Source organism: Sinohyriopsis cumingii, chromosome 19 (genome assembly GCF_028554795.1).
Source record: "Sinohyriopsis cumingii isolate HCF-2022 chromosome 19, ASM2855479v2, whole genome shotgun sequence".
NCBI lineage: Eukaryota > Metazoa > Mollusca > Bivalvia > Unionida > Unionidae > Sinohyriopsis > Sinohyriopsis cumingii.
In genome coordinates, this window is record NC_142979.1 from 53,305,667 (window position 1) to 53,330,251 (window position 24,585).

The following is a 24,585-nucleotide window of genomic DNA, read 5'->3' on the forward strand; positions in this document are numbered from 1 at the left end:
GAACAATACAGACACTTTTCTGCCATTTCCACTGGCATCATCTCATATGATGTTATTTAAAAAAACTTCCTACAACATACTCACAACATATAAAACCTATATGCAAATCTGATGAAAGCTGCTTGTGTTTCTGAAACACATATTCCATACTGGTGGCAAGAATGTCCAAATCTACATTACAAAAATGAAAACATTACCATCCATCTAGGAGTTGCAAATGTATGAAATCCTCTTGTTGGGTAGTTTTACTAACAGGCTTTACAGCAGGGCCTTCCATTAGATTTAAATGTGGCAGGTAAGTTGACAAAGTAGGGTGGGGGGTTGGGGGGACCTACCCCAATGGGGATAATTCATTTTTTTTTTAAAGTAGCATGGTGTAAAGTAAAAGTAGATGGGCTGATAAGGAATCCACTGAATTTACAGACTAAAGGTTCAGACATTTGTTTTTAAGAGAAAAATGAAAGAAGGAAACAATACAACAGATATTTTAATATGACTTTAATGTTTATTTTCTAGATTTAATTAAGATTATGAATCAGAATCAGTCTCCAACTCCACTGTAAAGTTTATCTATTACTTCTTCTGCTCAGGCACCTGCAAATTAAAACAAAATTGTAATGCTTAAATAAAGTCATATCATCTCAGCACTAGTTACATATGCAGAAGTCATGTTAATCAGCATTATAAAAATGTATGAAATTTTCTTCACTGCACTTGTGCTTCCCTTACTATCGTTAAGCCATGATACAAGATAACTTTGCACTTACTTGTCATTTCTGGCAAGTGGATGGTGCAATCAATTTGCACAAAGATGAATTTATTTCATCCAAATATTTCATGTGAATAAAAATTCCAAATGGAGGCACTTGTCCGATCAGACAAGATATATGCATATTGTAGTTAGCTGGACTCTAGCTCTGATAGTCCTGGGCAATAGGATAAGCTGATTTTGTTATCAGTTTAGAAATGCATCCGCTTTGCAAATACTATGCTTTAAAAGACGAAACTGAATCCAATATTGATGAAATAAGAGTCATTTGGATTACCTTGTTTTTTATCATTCTGCGTTGGTTGGGTGCATATTTGAGGGTCTCTGATATGGTCTCTTCCATTCCATTTGCCTTTGCTTTGCCATTAGTTTTCAAGCAGGCTTCTGCATGAGTAATACAATGTTTTAAAATAAGTTTCACAACAAAGGATGCATTGCATTTTTCTAAATGCCAGCAATAATCAATGGAATATTTTTAAAACATGTACTTTGAAATGTGTCTCAAGTTACTTTATCAATTCATTTAAAAATCTCTGGCAAGTCACATGAAAAACACAATTTAAATCAAGCCATACTTACTTATCAAAGACTTTCTCATTCACATCCTTTACCTCACACAATAAATATCAGCAACACCAACATTAAATTCACACAATCAGTGCAAAACCTAGGTGTTACTCTGGACAGTACTCTCACATTGCACCAACATGTCATGAACATATGCAAGGCTGCGTATCTTGAGCTGAGACGCATCAGCTCCATTCTCAGATATCTTTCAGTTGATGCCACTAAAACACTTGTGTGTTCATTACTGCTTTCAAGACTGGACTATGGTAACTCAATTCTGTCTGGTTCATCTTAATATCTACTGCAGAGACTTCAAAAAGTTCAAAACATAGCTGCTTGGATCATACTTAGAGTACCACAATCAGAGCACACCTCCCCGCTGCTCTGTACCCAACACTGGCTATCCATTCGATCCAGAATCAAACACAACATTAGTTCTCTGTGCTACGTTTCACTTACAGACTCTAGTCCAACATACCTATCCGACCTCACCTATGTGTACACACAAGCAAGATACTTACACTCCTCTTCCGACAATCATATACTCATTATTCTCACCATGAAAACAAAGTCACATGGACAGCATTCTTTTGCATACCAGGGCCCAGCAACATGGAATGAATTGCCCACTGAACTTAGACACAAAGACGCAGTGATCCCATTCAAGAGTGCTCTCAAAACTACTTATTCTGACTACAAAAACAAACTTAATGACTTAATAATGTTAACTACCTTAAATATTCTCAGCATGTTTTTTATGTTTTCTAATTTCATGGTGTTTGTTTTTGTAATCATATCATTGTGTATGTTTTTATGTTGTCTAATGTTGCAAAGCGCTTAGAGCTTCTAAAGATTAGGCGCTATACAAAGTCCTCATTATTATTATTATTATATTTAGCTTGGATGAATATTTTTTAAATCAGTGGCCATAACTAAAAAATGGGATTTTGTTTTATGATCATAAAAGTATGTTGGACACCATCCATGATGTACAATGCTGTCTGACATTTCTATGCACCTAAGGTTTCCATCTCAAATATTCAAGCAAAATGCATACCGAATTTGACAGATTGATGAAAATAAAAAAAAGCAATGCTTACCATTTGAAAAGAGGCAATTGTCACTAGAATATTCTATTCAAAATGATATTAATTTTGGACACAGGGGATACCACCCCCATGTTTTCCTGACTCGTGATATGTCGGCCTATTCTGTGCACAGCTTTAAAAGATGTAATGTTTATCCATCGAGCTATAGAAATGAAATACATTTACTGTAGACTGTTTCTGTCAGCAGTTAAGTTGAGTAATTAGGTCAGGTTTATAGCTAGTTTACAAAATTCAATGTAGAATGCCAATAAATGACAAGATGTATTTTTGCAAACTAAAGTGATCTTGAAAAAAGATTAGTAAAGTTTAACATTTTATAAAAAATAAGCTATTATGTGGAAAAGAAACAACAATGAAATAGGATGCAATGTGTTTACGTCTAGTTTTGGAAGGTACCGTCTCTAAGGTACCGTCATAATTGTACCGTAGTTTAATGGGTGGAAAGGCCATTGAAAGGTAAGGGCAGTGCGGTGACCATCGAGTATGTTCCAGAATAGCTGAATCTTTGTAGATACATAGATCCATTCGTAACTTCAGTCCGCAAGCGAAACACTGTACTTCGTATCCCAATCCTGACTCGGGTCCGAAGTAGACAAATCCTGTTCTAGCTAAAACATACGAAGAAGGTAATCCTTCCCTATCCGTAGGCTATTTTTGAAACATGTCCAATCGACGGGCACAATCACAATAGTCAGGTAAGAAGACTGGAAAATGGTAGGGTTTGAACTTGGAGTTCTCACTGGATTTCTCACTCGATTCTTGCTGCGGCGAAGTCATCCTTCTGGTGGGTGGCTATCCTCTTACAACCAATGTTTTATACCGACATGTCCATACGGCAAAGTAAAGTGGGTGGGAAGCCGCACTCGCTTCTGCTACACGATTTGATAGACTTTTTCCAAGGGTCGACTGACGATGTGGTGTGTGGGTAAACGTACAATCTTGTTGGGTTGATAGGTGGTCACTATCTCTAGACTGCAAGGCTTCTTTCAATATGCCAAAGTTGACCACTCGACTGGTACGATAATTCAGAGTAAGTCCTTTCACTTTACACTTCGTGTGCACTTCTCCTTGTTTGGCCCAGTATTCGTAGCCGTAATTTTTGGGACCACCACTAACGAAACTTAGAATCTTGTCATCGGGGTGCTTGTCTGTCCAGGCTCCTAAACGGTCTCCTTCGATGTCAGGGTGCTGTTGACTCGGGTGATCGATATAAATGCAACTGTCCATGTCAAAGTACAAGACACGTTCCCCTAACAGTTCTAAAGCTTCGTACAATTTTAAGCGAGCATGAGCTGTCATGTAAGCTGCAATGATGACATTTCCAAAGGGGTCATCTTCTACAAAGTTCAGATCTTCTTCGTAATTCACCAAGATCAAATCCTCACGAACGACGTCCACGTGTTTCATGAATTTGGCTTTGTCGTGAATCATCTGAAAGTAGCGGGAAGGTTCGGTCAAATACTCCGTCTTGGGTAAACACGGTCATTGTGCCATTTTACCCCACAAGCAATTTAACATCACTTTGGCAAACGATCGCCTGCCTTCGTTTTTCTCAATGTGATCTGAAGTAATGCCTTCTTGTGCCCAGAATTTCTCTCTGAATGTCTTTTGGTCTTCGGGAGTGTGACACCAGGACAGATAGCCACTGGCTTCTTGCTCAGTTTCAAAAAGGCATCCACGTAGTCTGCGAAAATGCCTTTCTGCGTGGGGTCACCCTTGTGGAATTATTGTGTCTTGGGAAAGTGGCAAATTTCGTACACTTCTAACAGTTGGTATCCCATGTTCAGAGCTTTGAACAATTCTACGCTGACCCATGTCCCAGTCAAGGCCCGTTCTTCCTGGGTGTGATGACAAGGTTGATCTTGGTTGCACGTTTCAGCACAAGTACGGCACAAAGGAAACATAAGTTTGCTTTGGCAATGGCGAGGTAAGACGGGATGGTATAGGTTCATGGGAGGCAAAACTTTGCACTTGATCAAGCCTTCGTATTGTCGAATGTTTTTTAGGTCGATGTGTTCGGTGAACAATTGTGGGTGCCCTGCAGGAAAGCAACAATATTTGCACACGTAGGGATACAGTGAACACACGTCCAAGTATATGATTTCTTCTCCTTTCTCTTCGTCAGCTTGGTACAGCAAACAGGTGGCATTGGTCCTTCCTCCGTACAAACTATTACTTGGGTTCAGGGGGTCCATGAACTGGTAACTTTCCATGAGGCGTTTAAACTCGGGATCGGTGTTCAAACGGTGATTGTATTTGTGTTCCCACATTTCCACCACTTGGTATCCTTCCTGTTCTAACTTTAGGCGTGGCTGACAAATGGCCTGGTACAAGTCTTCCATGGTTCGTTGTAAGAACTGATTTTTAGTGCCGCGGTCAGGGTAACAGACGGGACATCCGTGAAATAAGCAACCGTTAAACTCGTACATGATCTTGGGGTTTTCTAAGTCCCAGCCATTGACCGAATGCATTCCGATGATCTTTCGCCCTGTCCGTTGCGGGCATGCTGAATCCATTTGTCTTCCTTGTCGCACAAGTAATGCAACCAGCATGGGGCTTTGACCGAGTATTGACGTTTGACATAGTTGGTCGTTTGAGGACTGATGACAGCCACAGTGTTTTCAAGCATGAATCGTTGTCGGTAGACTAAGGAACACGCTTTGGCAATGGTGCAAGCCTCTTTTAAATGATCAACCCCTCCGTGTTCCATGAACAGTTCTCGAAATTTTCCACAGCATCGCCGTAAAATGTCCATGTCGGAACGACGATACTTTAGCATTTCTTCCTGAAAGTCGAAAGGGTCGGAGGCGTGAGCCTGGTACCAAGCGTAGAAAGTTTCTCGTTCGGTACGCATGTTGTCAGGGTCGTAATAGTGAGCCTGAGGCAAATGGGGTAGAACGGCGTGTTGATTGGCTTCTGTATTGAAAAAGTGTGGAAAGTACCCTTTAGCCATTTCTGTCATTCCAAACATTTTAGGCATTCGACTCAAAGGCATGGCTAAGTAGCTCATCGAATCTTTAAACTGCACTTGTCCCACTTGCATGAAAATGATTTTGGCTCCGTTCAAAGTGATTTTAGGACGCTCGATGCCACGTTCCGTATAACATCTCAAAAGAAACTGTCCATCATATCCGGAGAAATTGTGAGCCATCACCGTGGCATGACAATGACAATCTCCATAATAATGTTCGATGTCCTCTTGGCTCCACGTCTTGTCGATGGGGTCTAAGACCCATTGTGTGAAATCGGCTAGTGTGTTCGGTCCTTGAAAGATTTTTTCACGCCCTCCAGGAATCTTACTGCAGTGAGGGCAATAACTCAAGATAGGTTCTTGAATCACTTCTCGCACGCTCGATGAGCCACGCAGAAATTAGGAATGTGAATACTGATCTCTTGCATGCATTCGAAATCGAAAAAGATGAAATTGCTTTTCTTCTTCTTGTGACCATCCTCTTTCTCTGGTTGGGATTGGTATTTTTGTATGTAGCATTGGTGTTCCAAGTCCACAATGCAGTGACAAATGTGACATTTTTTCTTTCCTGAACATACGTGTGCCTTGGTACTGTTGATACATAGACCTTGTCCACACATTGGGCACAATCTCAGGAGTTGACAAGCACATTTCTTCTGTGAACCTTGCATCTTCAGATGTTGTTGGTAACAGGCAGGGCTGACAAATGTGCGCAGACAAGCAGGACAATGCACTGGTTCTTGCCCTTCGCTCAGACAGGGTTGAGAGGCCAAACATCCTGAGCATTTCGATCCACAATGTTTGTGTTGCTCTCGATTATTATAACCATCATAAGTCACATTTCTCACAGTAATATTTGTATCCCAGGAATCCAGTGATAGTGGTAATGGTATCGAAATGGTCATCGTGATGATAGAGGTGAATGTATTTTCCATCCTTAAAGTCTTTCCCTCGAAACAACAGAGACCCGCGCACTTCTTGAGGGTGCACTTTCAAGGTGTATCGTGGAGCTAGGGCATCTTGCAATTTTTGCATCTCAGGAATGCCACAGGATGTGTCTTTGGACAGGCATGCTTGTTGTAACAGAAGTTCTGCTTCATTTCGTTGTTTGGCTCGGTTCGATTTTCGAATGTTCTCCCAGGCTCTTTTTCATTCTACCGTGTCGTTCTTGTCGGCATAGGTTCATCCCACCACGACGGCTCGGGCTAAACACATGTGGTCTTGAAAATTGTTAATTTGGACAAGACTTGTTTTGGTAATGCGAAGGTTGTTGACCAATAAGGTCTTTCTGCATTGTCCGGTCCCTTGAGGAGGAGAGACGTGGGTCATGTCCAGTGTGGCTTTTCCATCGGTGATGTCAAACTGGTCATTAGATTGTTGCACGTGTTGAATCTTGTCCATGACTTTGGAAGTGGTCAATTCTGCAGGGCTGCTAAACTCGATCCAAACAGGGGATTTCAAGCCGTCATGTTGTATGGAAAGTCTCAAGCGATCATCTTCTTTGGGTTGACATTGTCGCTTGAGTGTGGTGAGCAAAGAATCCCACATGTCGGTGATGAACCCTTTTGCTTTCTCTAACAGTACTTCAGACTTGAAATCTTTAAACTTCACTGTGTATTTGTAAGCCGTAGTTCTAAATTTTCTAGAGGGACGCTTTTCCGTCTCTCGAATGTCATAGTACTTTTCAGGGTTGACTAAGGGTGGTAAACTTTGTTTAGAGGGTTTGGATTCTGGTTCACTCATGTCCTCTTCAAAATCACTGGCATGAATTTGTGCCAAGACTTCAGCCCTAGTACGAGGCGATAGATCACGTTTCTGCCTCTTACTTTCTTCTTCTTTCTTCTCAAATGAATTGGATCATTTCATCTCGATAGCAAAAAGTCAAATGACTAAAGTTTAAACACCATGGATTAATTTATAGTCATAGCAGACCAGCGTATATAAAGGGTATGTGTCTTGTCCTTTCACTATTCATTTCACTCTCAAACTGAGCACAACAATGGAAGAGACTACCAAGATTGAACGTTTCATCAGAGCTTTGCGAGGGGTCATTAGAAAATTCTCTTCAGACCAGCCGAGGGACTACTCTCCTTCCTTTCAAGATAAAAGTCAAGATACTTGCTATATCTGTCAGAAGAAAGGGCATTGGTCTTCAGAGTGTCCAGACCGTCAAAAAAGAAAAAAAAGGGGTTAGAAGAGACAAAAGTCAAGATACCTGTTATTATTGTCAAGAAAAAGGTCATTGGTCACCAGACTGCCCAAAAAAGAAACAAGAGGAGTCAGAAGAAGAGAGGGATTCTTCAGAGGAAGAGGAAGAAGAAGAGGAAGAAAACAGACAGGTGAAGAAAAAGAAACAGGAGAAGAAAAGAAGGGAAGAAAGTGAGGAGGAAGAGGAGGAAAAGACTATGATGGTGAAGAAATTAAAAAAACAGAGAGTGAACAATGAGACAGAATAAGTCTATGAACTTTTTAAAGTGCTCTGTTGTGAATTGTGAATTGTAAATATTTATAAAAGAATAAATTAATTATAAAAGGTAAGTGTCTTTGGGTTTTGATTTTAAAATAAGAACCTACACTCACGCACACTCATACACAGACAGGTACTATTGGGTAAAATGTTTTTTTTTAGTTATTGGCAATTGAAAGCCTATCTCTTTTTGAGAGACGTGGATGGCCCTGAAAAGGGCCTTTTTTGGTGTAAGGGGTGAGTTTAAACAATCAACTTTAACTGTCTTAAGCCTTTGCCATGGCCAAGGCCTACTTCTGGACTGCGTACTGTTGATGATGATTTCGTTGAAATCACTAAGGATGGTGCAGTAGGCGTAGTCACAGGGTTGGAGTGTTTAGCTTGGGAAGGTCGTATTCTCTTCGGCCGTAATAAAGAAGTCTGATACATCTGTTTCAGACTTCTTAACTAAAATGTCTAACAGTACCGTGACCGTTTGATTTTGACACCCTTGTTTCTTTGCTGCTGCGTCTTCTTCTTCTTGTTTTTTTCTTACCTCTTCTTCTTGCTGCTGTTGCTGTAGGAGAAAAGCTTGTTCCGCTTCCTTTTGCTGTTGTATAAATTTCTCCAATTCTTCTTTCTGTCTCTGTCTAAAATTTTCCATGTGCAGTAATGAAGGAGAAGGTGACGAAGGTTCAGGAACAAATTCTTGCAAGGTAAAAAAATCCACAAAATCCCAATTCACCTCTTCTGAAAGTAAGTCTGGGTTCCCTTGGGTAGTCTCCACCATCAGTGCACCCAAACTGATCGTTTTCTGAGTTTCCGTCATGTTGAAAAACTGTCGCTTAGATTGACTACGCACAGGCGCTAGCGAATCTATATAGACTATGTGACGTCACAGACTGCTCTCTTCGGATTGGACGTGGGCTGACTGAATTTTGTAACGCGTGTTTGGATTGGTCAACAAACTCAATCCGTTTCAATCCTTCCTCCCCCTATAAATAAGTACAGTTCACTGCATTCCTTCACCTGTTACTCAGCACCCCAACATGTGGACCGATGTACAATCTTCAACGCTTGTGTCTTCGATGATGTTCCGGACGGACATATCAATGTATGTCCGATCCAACTGGACAGTTATCCACAGGACAGACACCAGCCTGTGGATGCGAAGAATCTTATGTGGAGCATCAAGGATGCCTCAAAAGAGTCTTAATCTATGGTCCTGCAGTCAGGCACAGCCTAAGGTCAAGAAGAAGATGTCACAGATGCCCTTTATGTTAAGGGTATATTAACATAAAACCAAAGGCCCTTTTCAGGGCCATTCCTATCTCTCGAAAAGATCTTGACTTTCAATTGCCTACCCCTTTTTTTATTTTTTTGTTTAAAAAAATAATAAAAAAATAGAGACCCCTCCCTGTTTCAATTTTCGCCTGTTCCATTTTCATAGACCCATCAGGTCGGGACCTTATTAAAATAGGGTCCCGACCCTGTTCCATTTCCCCTAGTCCCAAGACAGTCCCACGATTTATTCCCCATGTTCAATTTCCCTTGTCCCTAGAGTGAATAGTTTTTTTTCTTTCTCCCATGTTAAATTCCCCTTGTCCCTAGAATGGATATTTTTTTTTCTCTCCCATGTTAAATTACATAGTCCCCAGAGTGGATATACCCTTTTTAACATGGAAGTTCCCTAGTCCCTAGACCGTCCCTATTCACTACTACCATTGTCATTACCAGCCTGAAACCAAATTTAATGCCATTTGTATAAATTCATTTCAAATAAATATTATGATATAGTTGAAGTGTAAAGTCAAGCAAGTATTCTGTTTGCAGATTTTACATTTTAGATATTATAGTAAAGTCATATTTTCTCTTGTTTAGTAAACTTTATTGCAACTGGTTCCAAAATAGTAAATCTTATTTAATGTTCATTCACCAGAATAGGTATTAATACAATCCCGAATTAACTGTATGGTACTAAAATATACCCTGATCTTGTGTGAGATTGTAATATACAGAACTATACCTCAAGACAACAATAATATATTGAATTTATATTGTATCAAGACTGTCATGGTTATGAACTCCAACTTTATTCAGGTTTTTTCATAATAAATGATCATCTTGTGCTATGGTTGAAAAGAAATCAAAGTTCAGTTTAACTCCATTCTCTCCACATTTGTAAGTTGTTAAGAGGCATACTCATCCTCAGTGTTATAGTAAAATGTAATCTTATTTGGATCAATCTTGGTGGTGTAATATATGAATGGAGAAAGAATATTATCATCCAGATTAAAATATGTTTTATTCAGACTCTACTAAAATTTTTAGTTGGATATGGGTTACGGAGCCTGATGTGTACGAACAAAGCAATGTGTACCATGACCTTTTTAATTTAACATTTTAAACTCCTGCAGAAGAAAGAGATTTTTTAGATCCATTAATCTGTATTAACAAAAACATTTCTTCAGTATGATTTTCAATTACTTAGTATTGACAAAACTCATATTTTAAAGTTGTTGTTTTTTTGTGTTTGGTTTGGCCTTTTATGGTAAACCAACACAAGTAAGTTATTTAGTGCCAAGGCACTTTAAGTATAGTGCCTTGCCCAAGGACACACCATGGTAGCTAACCCAGGTTGGTCTGATGGTAGAATTTGAACCTACCTTATTTCACAGGTCCAGAAAGCTAACCACTGAGCCACTACAGCTCCCCATCTTATAGTGGAATGCTGGTATACTTTATGATCAAGAAGGATGGGTTGGGGTATGCATGTTGCATCTGAAAAAAGTGATGGAATTTTTGTTTACATAATATTTTAGTCATACAATATGAATCATTTTCTATAGATTTAAGATGTATCAGATCAAGTTAAGAAAAATCATATATTCTGTTTCCTGGGAATGTACTAAAATTCACTGTTATTGTTTGATTTTTTGGTAGTAAGCTTACTTGGTATTTTTTTCTTTTTAACTTGAATACCTAATTTGTTAACATCCTATTTCTAAATCTTCAGAGTTCTGTCTATTAAGTGACAACTGTTGATACATGTAGGGAAGTTTTTGTTTATATCTTTTGATTTTTGTGATTCTGGAAGTTGCAGTATTTGTTGTTGTATTATAACCATTTCAGTAATTTAATGAATGCAGAGTATACTGCTCTATAAATGAAATTTAAGTGAAAATAATGTAAAAGTATGTTTCACTGCAAATATAAATTGTTTAAAATAATATATCATTTATCATATGACTATTCAATTGTGGTAACTAGTATTCCATCCAATATCTATATATTAAAATATGTCTTTTCATACAGCTGGTGATCATTTAGATACAAGTCCAATTGAACATAATCAAATTATCAATGCAGGTGTTTTTATTAGTAGTAGTATTGCAAGTATAAGTGTTAGTATTAAGATTTCATATACAGGTATGATAAGTGTATCATAATGTTTAAATGATGCTCCTTGTTACAACATAAAATATGTTCATTGAAACAAATGGTTCACTGGTAAATTGGCAGCAAAGGTCTTCACTGAATTATGTTGCATAAACTATTTTACAATAAAACATATATGATGCATCTCAATTATGATGAATGTGAGGAGGAGGATTAATAATAATGCAATTTAAGTTATCTTCATAACATAAGTTCTAGCAGATGTGTAATTTTTATGTGGTTCATCATCAGTTTGAAACTGGTCTGTGATTTCTGGATCTGGACATACCTGGTTCCCTGCTGTTGTGCTGCTATGGTCTTTACAGTTCATTAGGATATCAGTTACACTTGGTTTACATTTAGAACCCCATGGGATGGAATGCCCAGTTTGAAACTGAGAGAATGGTTAATTATCCATAATATAACTCCTGCAGTTATTATTAGGTTTGATATCAAGGTCTTTCTTTAAAAGCTTTTCAACTCAGGTTCTGTTCTACCATACAGATAAATAAAGTCAAATTCAAGGCTTTCAGATTTGTCCAGTTTGTTTCATGTGTTGCGGCAGACAGACTGTATATTGCCACTGTACCATATAAATATCAGTGCTTAGTCTGCTCTCAGTTGCTGTGGTTTGATTAGTTACAAGTGTCATCACATGTGACTAATTATTGACCAATGTAATGAAACTTGTATAATTAGAAGGCTGTATTTAAAAACTCTAAAGATCTTAAAAAGAAAATTGGATCGGGGTAAGTAAAACCTTTTACTTTGACCATTTGGCTAGAAAATAATTTTCAATAAGTTTAAATTGGATAATAGTAATATAATAATTAATTACACAAATCAGAATAAAAGCTATTTGCATATCCCCTTACAGCTGTTGCTTTTTCATAGTACTAAGTAGAATAAAGTATAGTTAAGACAGATAGCTTTAAGCTAGAATTAAACTCAAATAAATTGCAAGAAATCAAAACAAACCCAGGATTAAAACTAAAGAAATATCCCGTCATATATACCTTACATCAAATAAAGAAACTCAAGATGGATAACAACAAAATTAATGTCACATCATCAAATAGTTATCTCAGCTGCCTGGTCAACCTAAAGGCAGATAAACTAAGGCAAACTTACTCCGAAGCAGTCTCATCCCCCCTAAGAGAAAAACGACAGATACAGTTCTTAACGCCAATTTTCAACTCGACCCCAACTGACTCGATGAGTAGACTCTACCTGTCACCAAGCGTAAACGAGAATGTGGACAATCTACCGAGTAACCGCAAAACTACATCCGACATGAGTACCCAAACTGAGGAACAATACTCAACAAGCACAAAAACAACCCAGACCACGCTGGTTAAAAACACTAGCAGCCAGGGGACTCAAACTGAGAACCTACTAGATGAAACAGAACGCCCTCACCCTACCACAAATAAAGCAGTCACACACAACTCAACAAAAGGTAAGAATAATAGGAAAACCAAATCCCAAATACCAGTTAGAAAGAATAAGGAACACACTAACTGTCAGAATACAAGACCCAGCAAGCCGGTTATGGACAACGAAACAAAGTCAGCTAAAGAGACAAACACCAGGGGAAAAAAGACCAGTCTGCAAAATATCCAAAACAAGAAACACCCCGCTGAACTGACTCTCTTCGTCAAGGGAGTAAATTCCAAAATAACGAAGTTAGCCTTTAAAACCATAGCATGGCAATTGAACAAACATCACCAAGGAGAATTCACGCTTAAAAGCACTAGAGACGACTTGCTGATAATCAAATGCACCACTGAACAACAGATTGCCAAATATATGGAAATTGAAAGAATAGACCAAATAAATGTTCAGGTCACTAGACACAACAGAACAAAACAACACATAGACCCAAACCCCCCAAAAACACACAACAAAGGAGTCATATACGTATCAACTCAAAATAAAACCAATGAAATAGTAGACTACATAAGGAGTAAAGGACAGGAAGTAGAGAAAGCAATCCGCCTAAAAACAAGAAGGGGAAAGGATAGCACTGCAGTGGTACTCTTTTTTAAGGGCGCCACCCCAGAAACTATCAAAATAGCCGAAAAACTCGAGGCTAAAAAAATTTTTGCTTTCAAAAACAAACCACGGTTCTGTGGCAACTGCAAAAATTGGGGGCATTACTCTAAGAGTTGCGGAAACCTATTCCGGTGCAATCAATGTGGTCTTCACCACCCAGACCGGAAAACATGTAGCGCCACCAATCAGCACTGCGCTAACTGTAGTGGTAACCACAAACCAAACCACGCAGAATGCCCCAGGGCTCTTAGAGAAGCCCTAATAGTCGAATATATGATCTCCCATGGGGTAAACTATAAGCAGGCCAAAACAAAAATCAGGATACCAAAAACAAAATAAATAGGTAGCACCCTCACTGGTAGGAAACACGCATAAAACGAAAACAACAGTAAATTAAACAAACTATTAAGACTTTTTGCACTAGAGATGGATTCCAGAGCAGAAATCAAAATATGGCAATGGAATGCACGCGGCCTTAGGGCCCACGCTGACCAACTAATGAACAAAATACTTGAACAGGAAAGAAAACCAGATGTTATATGCATACAGGAAACCCACCTAAATGATACCTCACGTATCCCAAACATCATAGGCTACAACACCAAATACCTAAAGCATCGATCCCCCACAGCAAGAGGAGGGGGGTTAGCAACCTTTGTTAGAGATGGAATTACATCAGAAATGCATAAATTAACAGATAGTAGACCGCCCAATGACTTCGAAATACAGATAGTCAAAATAACCGCTCAAACTAAGCAGGTACTAATCGTTAACCTCTATGAAACAAATGAGCGGCGCAATTTAAGTGCAGACGAAACAATCAAAATGATTAAAGACTGTGGAGAATGGGTGGTAATATGCGGGGACTTCAATGCGCACAATGAACTATGGGGGAGTCAAAAGACGGACATTAAAGGAAAAATTATAGAAAAATGGGCACAAAAATGCAACTTAGTTTTTCTAAACAACGGAATGCACACCCGGATAGATGACAGAACAGGCCACACATCAGCAATAGACCTATCTCTATGCACACCAAGATTAACAGGCATTTCTGATTGGCAAGTTGATGAAAGCGACCCTATGGGAAGTGACCATTACCTTATAAATATAGAAATACAAATTAGAATACCTCAAAATAAAGCGTCCTTCACACCAAGATGGAAATACGAACAGGCCAACTGGATTAGGTTCAAACAGATAGGTGACTCAATCGACCCAGAAACCATATATCACCGGGACATTGACACCTTTAATGACAAATTAATAGAAACCATTAACCCAATGGCCCAAGAAACAATTCCTAAAACTAAAGGAGTAGCACCCAAACCCACAGTGCCCTGGTGGAATAATGAATGTAAAATAGCAATTAAAGAGAAAAAAAGAGCTCTAAACAAATTCAAAAGAACTAAAAATAATAGGGACTTTAACTACTACAAGGAAAAGGAAAAAACTGCCAAACAAACTATTATGATAGCTAAACAAAACTCATGGAGAGAATTCTGCTCAAAACTAGATATTAACACAAAATCGAAGGAGGTGTGGCAAAGAATTAAAAAAATGAGAGGCAAAACTAAATCAATAACCCCCAACATACCTGGACAAAACAACAAACATAAGGCAGAATTATTCGCAAACTATTTCGCCAACATGTGTAGCAATACCAACTTAGAGGATAAGTTTAAAAATCATAAAAGGCAATTTGAGGAAAGCAACTCTGACAACATAAAGGAAGCAGGAAATAATGACGGCCCACTAAACCTTCCGTTTACAGAAGCCGAATGGAGAAAGGCCCTCGCCGGCAAAAAGACCACATCCCCCGGGGAGGATACTTTGGGGTATGAAATGTACAAGAACCTACCCAAAAAACTTGTCACAATTGCACTTAACCTCATTAATAAAATATGGGAAACCGGTACCATACCTATAAGATGGAAAAAGGCAGTAGTGGTCCCGATTCTTAAGCCTGGAAAACCCTCAAGCGATATAAAATCATACAGGCCCATATCACTAACAGACAATATATGTAAAATAATGGAAACTATGGTAAACAACAGGCTGAAATACCATTTAGAAAGCAAAGGACTACTAGCTAATACACAGAGCGGGTTTCGCAACTACCGAAGCACAATAGACCAACTCATGAGACTAGAAACCGCTGTCAAATTAGCATCTAGAGAAAAATTTTAAAAATCCAGATATGTTACAGCCATCTTCTTAGACATGGAAAAAGCATATGATCTAATGTGGACTAAGGGACTGATAAGTAAACTTAAACCATACGGAATAACTGGCAATATATACAAATTTATTGCTAACTTCCTAACCGATAGAAAGATACAAGTCAGACTAGGACAAGACTACTCCGAACGATACAAACTGGAAAATGGCACGCCACAATGAAGCGTAATCAGCCCAACTTTATTTAATATAATGATAAACGACCTGGAAACAGCGGTAAAACCCAACCACCTTGACTTATCCCAATTCGCCGATGACAGCGCCGTATGGAAAACTGGCAACCCAGCCAGCAGAGAAACGACCAAGCACTTACAAAAAGGACTAAACGATATAGGAAATTGGACAGATAAATGGGGATTTAAATTGTCACCTCTAAAAACAGTAGGCATAGTTTTCAATCCGGGAGGTGGCCACCCCCCACCCACTCCAAACTTAACCCTAAAGGGGGTACCCATCAAATTCGAAAAACAAGCGACACTCCTAGGTATGGTATTCGACCACGAACTCACGTGGGCAGCTCATATCCAAGAACTCGTAACGAAGTGCAAACGAGACATCAACCTCCACAGAAACCTCAGAGGGGTGAATTGGGGGGTTGATCAAAAAACACTCGTTACCCTATATAGAGCACTTATAAGAGCAAAATTGGACTACGGTTGCCAGGTATATGGAGCGGCGAACGCCACGTTACTAAAGAAACTAGACACAGTCCAATCAAAAGCGCTAAGGGTATGCACCGGCGTCCTAAATGGTACCCCCACACAAGATATCTTAATAATAGTAGGAGAACCCCCGCTAGACCTAAGGCGGAAGGAATTGATGCTGCGATACTCGACTCGAATATCAATACACCAACCCAACCACCTCACGCTACAAGCCCTCTTAGCATGCGACAAACCATTCGATACAAAAGAAAAAAATAAAAAAATACCTAGTGGGAAAATAATTATAGAATTAAAAAGGAAATTTCAAATCGCAAATATCAACCCAGAAAAAATAAGGTACTACCCAGACCCCCCGTGGACCTGTCCCACACCACAAATAGATCTTAGCTTACGTAAACTAGGACAAAAACAAAATGACCCGATAGGACTAAGAGCATCAATACTAACGTACATTGACAACAAATACGAGACATACACGCAAATCTTCGCAGATGGATCAAAAACCAAAAATCCAAATAAAACTGCAGCAGGGATAGTGATCCCAAAATTAGATGTCGCCATTGGAAAAAGACTCCCAGACCAATGCGCTATATACACGGTAGAATTCATGGCAATACTAATGGCATTAACATACGTCAAAACATACCCCACAACTAAGGCAGTCATTCTAAGCGACTCTTACAGTGTACTACAATCGTTAGCAACAGACCAATCCAAGAGCAGACCTAATATGATTAATCATGCAAGATCGCTACTTAAAGAGATTGAAAAAAACAACAAACACGTTGAATTCGTATGGATACCCTCTCACATCCATAATCCCAGGCAATGACAAAGCAGATGCAGAAGCAAAAAACGCCACAAACGAACCAAAAGCCCAAAATATAGCATACAGCGTCACTGAAATCAATAACATGGGACAAGATCAATGACATGTGGCAAGAGCTATGGGAAAAATCGGATGCAAACAGTCTAATACACACGATGATGAAAAAAGTAAGTAGAAAAGTCGAAAGTCCGACCTTCAAAAATCCACACGATATAACAATAATAAATAGAATAAGAACAGGTAAAACACTATTGGCAGGATGCGCAGGGAAACACATAAAAAGGGGACCAACCGAAAACTGCCCCTACTGCCCAACTCCAGAAACAATCGCACACTTAATAAATATATGCCCCAAATACAACCAGGAAAGGGCCGAACTAAAATCTCAACAGGAACAAATAGGAGAACGGTGGACATACCCGGAGTTACTTGTGGCAAAAAACAATAACATAGGAATGACCTATAATAACATCATGACATTCATTAACAAAATAGGCAAAAGGGGACAAATCTAAACCGAATGAAGGGTTGGGTATAAAGAGAGACCATGTAAAGAAATTAAAACCAATAAACCTAAAAGATCGAACCAAAAAAGAAAAAAACCAATCAAAATATTACAAATCACTGTTTGGGAATTGTGACGGCCAGCTCGGGCTAGTGGGTTCACAGACTGACACCGCCGCTCATAATCCGAACAATAAAAACCAGATAAGGACGAATATTACAAAATCACTGTTTTGGAATTATAATGGCATGCTAGGCCCCGTAGGTTCAAAAAAAAAAAAAAAAAAGAAAAAAAGGAAAAAAAAAACAAAAAAACAAAAAACAAAAAAAAAAATATTAAAAAGTAAATCAAAGACCAGTCAAAATATTACAAATCACTGTTTGGGAATTGTGACGGCCGGCTCGGTATCGTGGGTTCACAGACTGGCACAGCCGATCATAACCCGAACAATAAAAACCAGATAAGGACAAAATATTACAAAATCACTGTTTCGGAATTATAACGGCATGCTAGGTCCCGCAGGATCAAAAAAAAATTAAAAAAATATAAAAAAATAAAAATAAAAAAAATATACATTAAAATAAATCACAAATAGCTAAGCTAAACAAAAATAACAGGTAAATAGCCAAGTGGTCAAAGCGAAGGGAAACAAAGGCAATCAAACCACCTCCCTCGAAGAAAACATCTCACGGCGAACATGGCAGTATCAAAAGGACGAGAAGACCAAAATAGAAACGGACACGGGATAAGGCAGAAAGAGCTGAAATGAAGAAGAGCAGGAAAAGGCACAGGATGAAGTTAAACGTCCTAAGGCAGTAAAAGAAGAAAGAACAGGACACTTGCAGACCTTGGGGAATGAAGGCAGAAACAATGAAAAGAGTATGCCTCAAATAATCAAACCACCCCCACCCCCCAGTATGAAAAGAATTGCCTTCCCGAAATCAAACAAAAGAAATAAGGCCACCCCCCCCCCCACATCTACTTATAAGTGTGAATGAGAAAGTGAGCGTGAATGTGTGTTGTCGGGATATGTGGGAAAAGCAGAAAAACGAACAAAAATGTCTATAGCCATCACACAAATATAGCATACACACTCCCTACCCACCTTTTTTTTCTTTTCTTTTCTTTTTTTTTTTCTTTTTTACAAACAAATTTTACCACATAGGGCTTTCATTCTGACCCACGAAAGCCCTCTTTTGACCAACAACTTACTGGCCCTGAAACACACTGATTGGTTTAAAGCCACACGTACGAAATACTTAACCAAATTGAGATCTCCAAAACAATAATAGACCTTACAAAAGATAGGAAAATTCACAACTCAGGAATATCTGAAGCGTATGTGACAATCACATGTTTGGCAAGATAGTACAGGAATAGCCCAATAAATATAGGGAACTGGGCATTGATTGCAACGAAAATTTCATAATACTGCTGCTGGTGTGCTTCGGTTACTGCCTGAAATGAGAGAGGAAGGAGATGCAGGATGCAGAAACAGACCACCAACGGAGTACAACGATGGAGAAGGTTGCAGCGATGAGAGCCTGGGCGGGACCTTTTGGGGCACCTGGGCTTCGGCTTGCTTGCTTGGGGGCATTGTATAAGTTAATCGCTAAATTCAAAAAGTACACAAACGTGTACAAACTAAACAGTCGCACATACCGAAAGGTGCACGTGACTTTAATCCAATGAATGAATGAAATGTGTGCTAGAGGGTAGGGTTAGCAGTTATACTCCCAATTATGTTTGTGATGAGCAAAAGCAGCTGCACAAATTTGAGCTTTTAGTTTGGTTCTGGTAGGGTCAAAGGATGCAGGTACATTTTACATTCATTTTTTACTAGAAATAGCTATTTTCAATATTTTTCTGTGACAAGGCAACTAAAAGAATCAGTATGTGCCTTATGCATGAATAAAGTTCACTAGTACTATAACAAATTAGCATACTTTTCATCACCCCTCTACCATCAAGATTTTTTTATATTTACCTCTGTAGCAGACACAAATAAAAGTCGGCAGCTCATTTGCAGACTAAGTTACGCATATGATCTCCAATGCTCATCTAACTGTGACAGGCAGTCACCAACAAGCCAACCTATTTCCATGCCTAACTCAAAGTAAATCTGAACCACATTATAGATTTAGCTTATGTGTAAATTTATAAATGCTAGGCTTGTGATAATTAGGTTCATGCCTTCTACCTTAAAAATTAGAGGGATGTCAAAATACGAAACTATCCAGTGAGACCTATGATGTTAATTTTAATCCCTATGGGATCTGTGACATAAAAAACCCAAATGCTTTATGTATTAAAAGGTAACTAATGGGGGCAGGATCTGCAGTGAATCAATGGTTAGTATGCTAGACTCCTGATAAAAATGTTTGTGTTAAAATCCTGTTATCAAGTCAACCAGGTTACCTACTGCAATGTACCCTTGCCTTACTCCAATTCCCTCAGTACTCAGTAAACAACTAGTGTTGCTGTACATAACAAAACCAGTCCATATTGATTTTACATATTTTACTAAATCCTGACAAAAATAATTCTCTAAATAAAGAATGATTAATATGTGATGGTCTCACATGTAATCAAACTCTTCCAAGCTTTTAATGATATGAACCGATTTATCAATGTTTATCAAATTTGCATGAAAAACTATTTCTTATTTGTCATCAAATATGTTCAATGTTTTGATCATATAAGCATTTCTGCTACATTAGATCAAAATAATCTTTTTGTCAGAAATAGAGCCCTTATAGTATTTGCAAGGTCAACCAATCAGATGCAGAATTTGAGTTTAATATGAATGAATATTTTTTTTACAAAATTGCTCTTTTGCTATATCTTGATGAGATAAATCTATTCACCAAGTCTGATGAAATTAATGAGAAATAGTTTTAAGAGCAGTAGCAAGAATGGCTAGTGAGATGTAGAACCACCACATTATATGCATAGATTTTGCTTATAGCCTCAGACATACAAGCAAATAATTAAACAAGTCAGATCTAAATTGGATCATAAACACTGTTGTGCAAATCATAAGAAACTCTGCCAATCAGATGCAAGGTCACTTCACTACCATACCTTTATCACACTCATAATAAGCATCATTGTGAAACTTGACTCTATAAGCCCAATGGCCAAGCATGATCAAACTTGAATCAGCAGTAGTGGTTATAACCTCATGTATTTGTATGCATCTTCACTTCTTCAATCTAGATCTCATTTATATAAGCATGTATTCTACGTTTAGTAAAAACTGCACTACATGTATAAATATTGCATGCGGTGGTAACATACTCAGATGAAAGATCACCTTATTATTATTAATGGTTAACACTCATCAAACTTCAAGGACAACTTAATAATTTTAGCCTATATTGTGGAAGTATGGCTTTTAGGCTGGTTAAAAAACTCAACTAATCTTATACATGATCACATGTATATACTTGGATTTTGCTCATTATTAGATTTATCCAAGATGTTGATTTAAGCCCAAAACCAAGTTTTATATAAACAAATTGATCAGAACTATGGACTCCAAAGTAGCTAATTTCTTACTGTTGAAAGACAGAAGGGGATGTGAAATAAATAACACACTCTGGACCATTACATAAACCCACTTAGCCTTTTGACCAGTTGAGATAAAATATCAACAATAATGTTAAATAAGATTGATAAATTATGTTTTCTCACATTACCTCTAGCCCTTTTCAACATGGATGGTATTTTTCTTCCACATATGTCAGCTCTTAATTAGTGGCCCTTTCCCATCATGAATGTTGTAGGTGAAACTCTCAGAATTAGGCTTTTTAATTTATATCTGTAGAAGAAAAAAACTATTGGTCTGCATATATCAATGTCACCATTTCTGTATTAGATTAAAATACCATATGTGTGTGTGTGTGTGTGTGTGTGTGTGTGTTAATTTTAGAATTTAAGCAAACTTGTCTCCATGTGTTTTTCGTTTAAAACTGATGATGATAACACATAACAGGTTCAATGGATAAAATGTTATTTCTTACTTCTTACAACTGCTCATTATATCTGAATTTACATTCAATGTTTGTTTTAATTAACATATTTGGGATATTGGGCAAATTATTTATTTTGTAGTTTATCATTATATCATTTACCAGTCTTTTATCATTCAAATATGTAATATAGTACCATTATACTGACTTCATATTCTATATGATATCCCAGCAATACATATTAAGCAGATAAGTGCAAATAAAAATGTTCAGAATGTAAAATTTACTCCAAGCTCAAAGAAGATCAGCAAAAGATAATATCCAACAAATTACCAAACAAAAAGCGAAGTTAACGCAGTTACCTTTATTATGACGTCTCCAACACCAACGGTACTGTACAGCTACTCTTCTGAGTTTTACCGTCATCTTGTCTTTCAAACCAGAATTAATTTCTTGAGTTCTTACAAAATGAAGAAACTTTTAAATACTATAATTTAAGCAGCTTCTTTACATGCCATCAGATAAATTATGGCACAGTGTTATGTCTGTCAGCAAAACGCAACTTCACATTTGGACGGCGCGCTGTGTGGGCATCGCCGACACAGCAACTGACATGAATTCTCTATTAGCAGACAATGATTCGGAATAAATCCTTCGCAAATCTAACATTCTCGATTTTTCATAGTTCCACTTTTCATTGTTGCATCTGTTTGATTGTACAATTGCTAATGATGTTCAATGAATCAACTTCAATTCATCTGCTGTCTGAAATCCCGGTTCAGTTGGTATTTTCTTCCGCGCATGATGCCGTGTAAATAAAAGATACGGTCGACATTCAAAGTGGTTTAGGTTAATTTATTATTTTTCTTTATTAAGGTCATTTGCAGAAAGTGTTTCGCTAGGGTGAGAAAAAAAAAATATAACAAAAAGAAAACTTTCTTTTCCAACGCTAATACTGTATATATTTCAATTTGTGATTGATGCTATAAATAAAAAAAAATGATAATAAAGCATTTTAGCCCGTGGCTTCGGCACGGCACTCGTTTTTGTGGGTTTTTTAAAATGTTGTTAGTGTTGTTTTGGGGTTGTTTTTTGTGTGTGTACCACACTAAAAAACATACCAGGTATTAGGCCTAACGTAGGAAAAGAAATTATCCTCTATTTATTACTATTCTTACTGTCAAATGACGCAAAAGTGATCAAATTGCTATTAAGATTTTGTTTTGTATAACACTTACCGCTCGTTTTCCTCGAGATAAAGCAGCCACTTCAAAATGATTATAAAATCTGTGACAGATGAAAAACGTGGTTTAAATAATTCGTAATCGCCTGACTTAAAATACTGTAGGAATTTGCTAATGTATTTCATGGCCCTTGTTTGAATAGATACCAACGATCATGTATATCGACCAAATTTTGTATATTCCTGCCCACAATCATGTATTTTGTATTAAACCGTATATTACACGAGCGCTCTGTGGCAAACTCGGGGGGGGGGGGGGGTCTCTATTATACCCAGAGGCGTAGCTATGATATTTTGCGCCCGGGGACGAACTATAAAATTGGCGCCCCAGCCCCCTCCCCGTTTAATCACATTTTTGAATATTACCCTTGTTTACTTATTATAATGTAACGTTGTAAGCCTCATTTTGGCGCCCCTGTACCTTGGCGCCCGGGGACATATGTACTCCCCTTCCCCCCCCCCACCCCGCTACGCCTCTGATTATACCTGCTGTATCAGTTGAGAAATATATTGAACAGATCAGGCCCCAATACTCTCGCTCTGAAAAACATTAAAATAATTATATGCAGAATATCGGTAGGTCTCCCTCTTGCCGAAAATGTCAGCACCATATATATTTTGCAAGTAATGTAATGGGTATAATAACACACACACACACACACACACACACACACACACTTTTTTGGGAGTGGGGGGGGGGGCAACGGACAGATGCCCCCATTTCCCAAAAAAAATAAAAAGTATTTTATATTTGTGTATTTCCCCCTCAGATGTGTTCTACGTTTTATTAAAACAAAATTTTATATAAAAAATTTAGTTTTTAGAATTTTTGATGGGGTATTTATGTTTCCATAGTGTTATCTAAAGGGTTGTTCGTCCGAGTCTGGTTTCCCTCACCTTGCTCGAAGTTCATTCCCTTGAAATGTTTTGTAACCTTTGCTATATGTCGCCTAGGTCTCAGTGTTTGCTATATGTAATGGTGTTATATTGTGTGTATGCTATATTTTCTTTATGTTTGAGACAGCAAGTATAGATCAAATATCTTTCCCAGTTGTATTTCTTCCTTTATGATGTTATATTGTATCTTTTAATTTGTTTTATGGTTTTCTAATTTTGACGATGGAATGGTGTACTATTTAGACTTTGTTTAAAAAAAATAATTTCCTATTTTATTATTCGAGTGATAATATGTGTCGTTCCTCATAATAGTCTTTAAAGATGTTGATAGGTAGGTTACGCTCGATCCAAGGTTCACGCTTCTTTATTCTCTATGTGTTTTTCCTGGGTCGCGTTAGGCCTCCTTTATTTAGTTTATCTGATTATGCTTTATTGAAAGATCCAAACGTATTTATGAGACCACATTATTCTATAGTGGTCAACCATGCAGTGCGGGAGAAGTTAGTAGGGTTTTAAACTAAGTGTTATACAGTATGTATTTGTGTCTTTATTTTGTCTGTTTATGTTCTACATTGGGTGTTTTCAAAGACTCATGATGGGCCTATGCACTTCACTGAGCCCTGTGACTTAGCCCCATGATGTCATCGCCATTTATTTCCCCCTTATATTTTGCCTGTATCCCTTCCTATATATGTCTTTAGAATTTTCTTTCAGAGAAAGAAGAAAAAAAATTAAATTACAAAATTCTTTTATTTTTTTCTTTCTTCCTTTCTTCCTTTTTCTCTTTTAAAAAAAAAAGTTATATGGGTTTCTTTGAAATATTTGAAATAGAATTTGAAATTTTCTTTGAAATATGGCTGTTGTGGGGTGCGAGGA

At 37.9% G+C, this 24,585-nt stretch overlaps 1 long non-coding RNA gene across 1 annotated transcript; it reads right to left on the reverse strand.

The window, feature by feature from the left end:
* Positions 1-484: 484 nt before the first annotated feature.
* LOC149775716 (uncharacterized) lies at positions 485-22,839 on the reverse strand. The gene is made up of 5 exons (XR_016416535.1): positions 21,932-22,839; positions 21,297-21,418; positions 10,529-10,643; positions 1,047-1,153; positions 485-594 (listed from the first exon to the last, which is right to left on the reverse strand). It is a non-coding gene; the product is annotated as an uncharacterized LOC149775716 (long non-coding RNA).
* Positions 22,840-24,585: the final 1,746 nt, after the last annotated feature.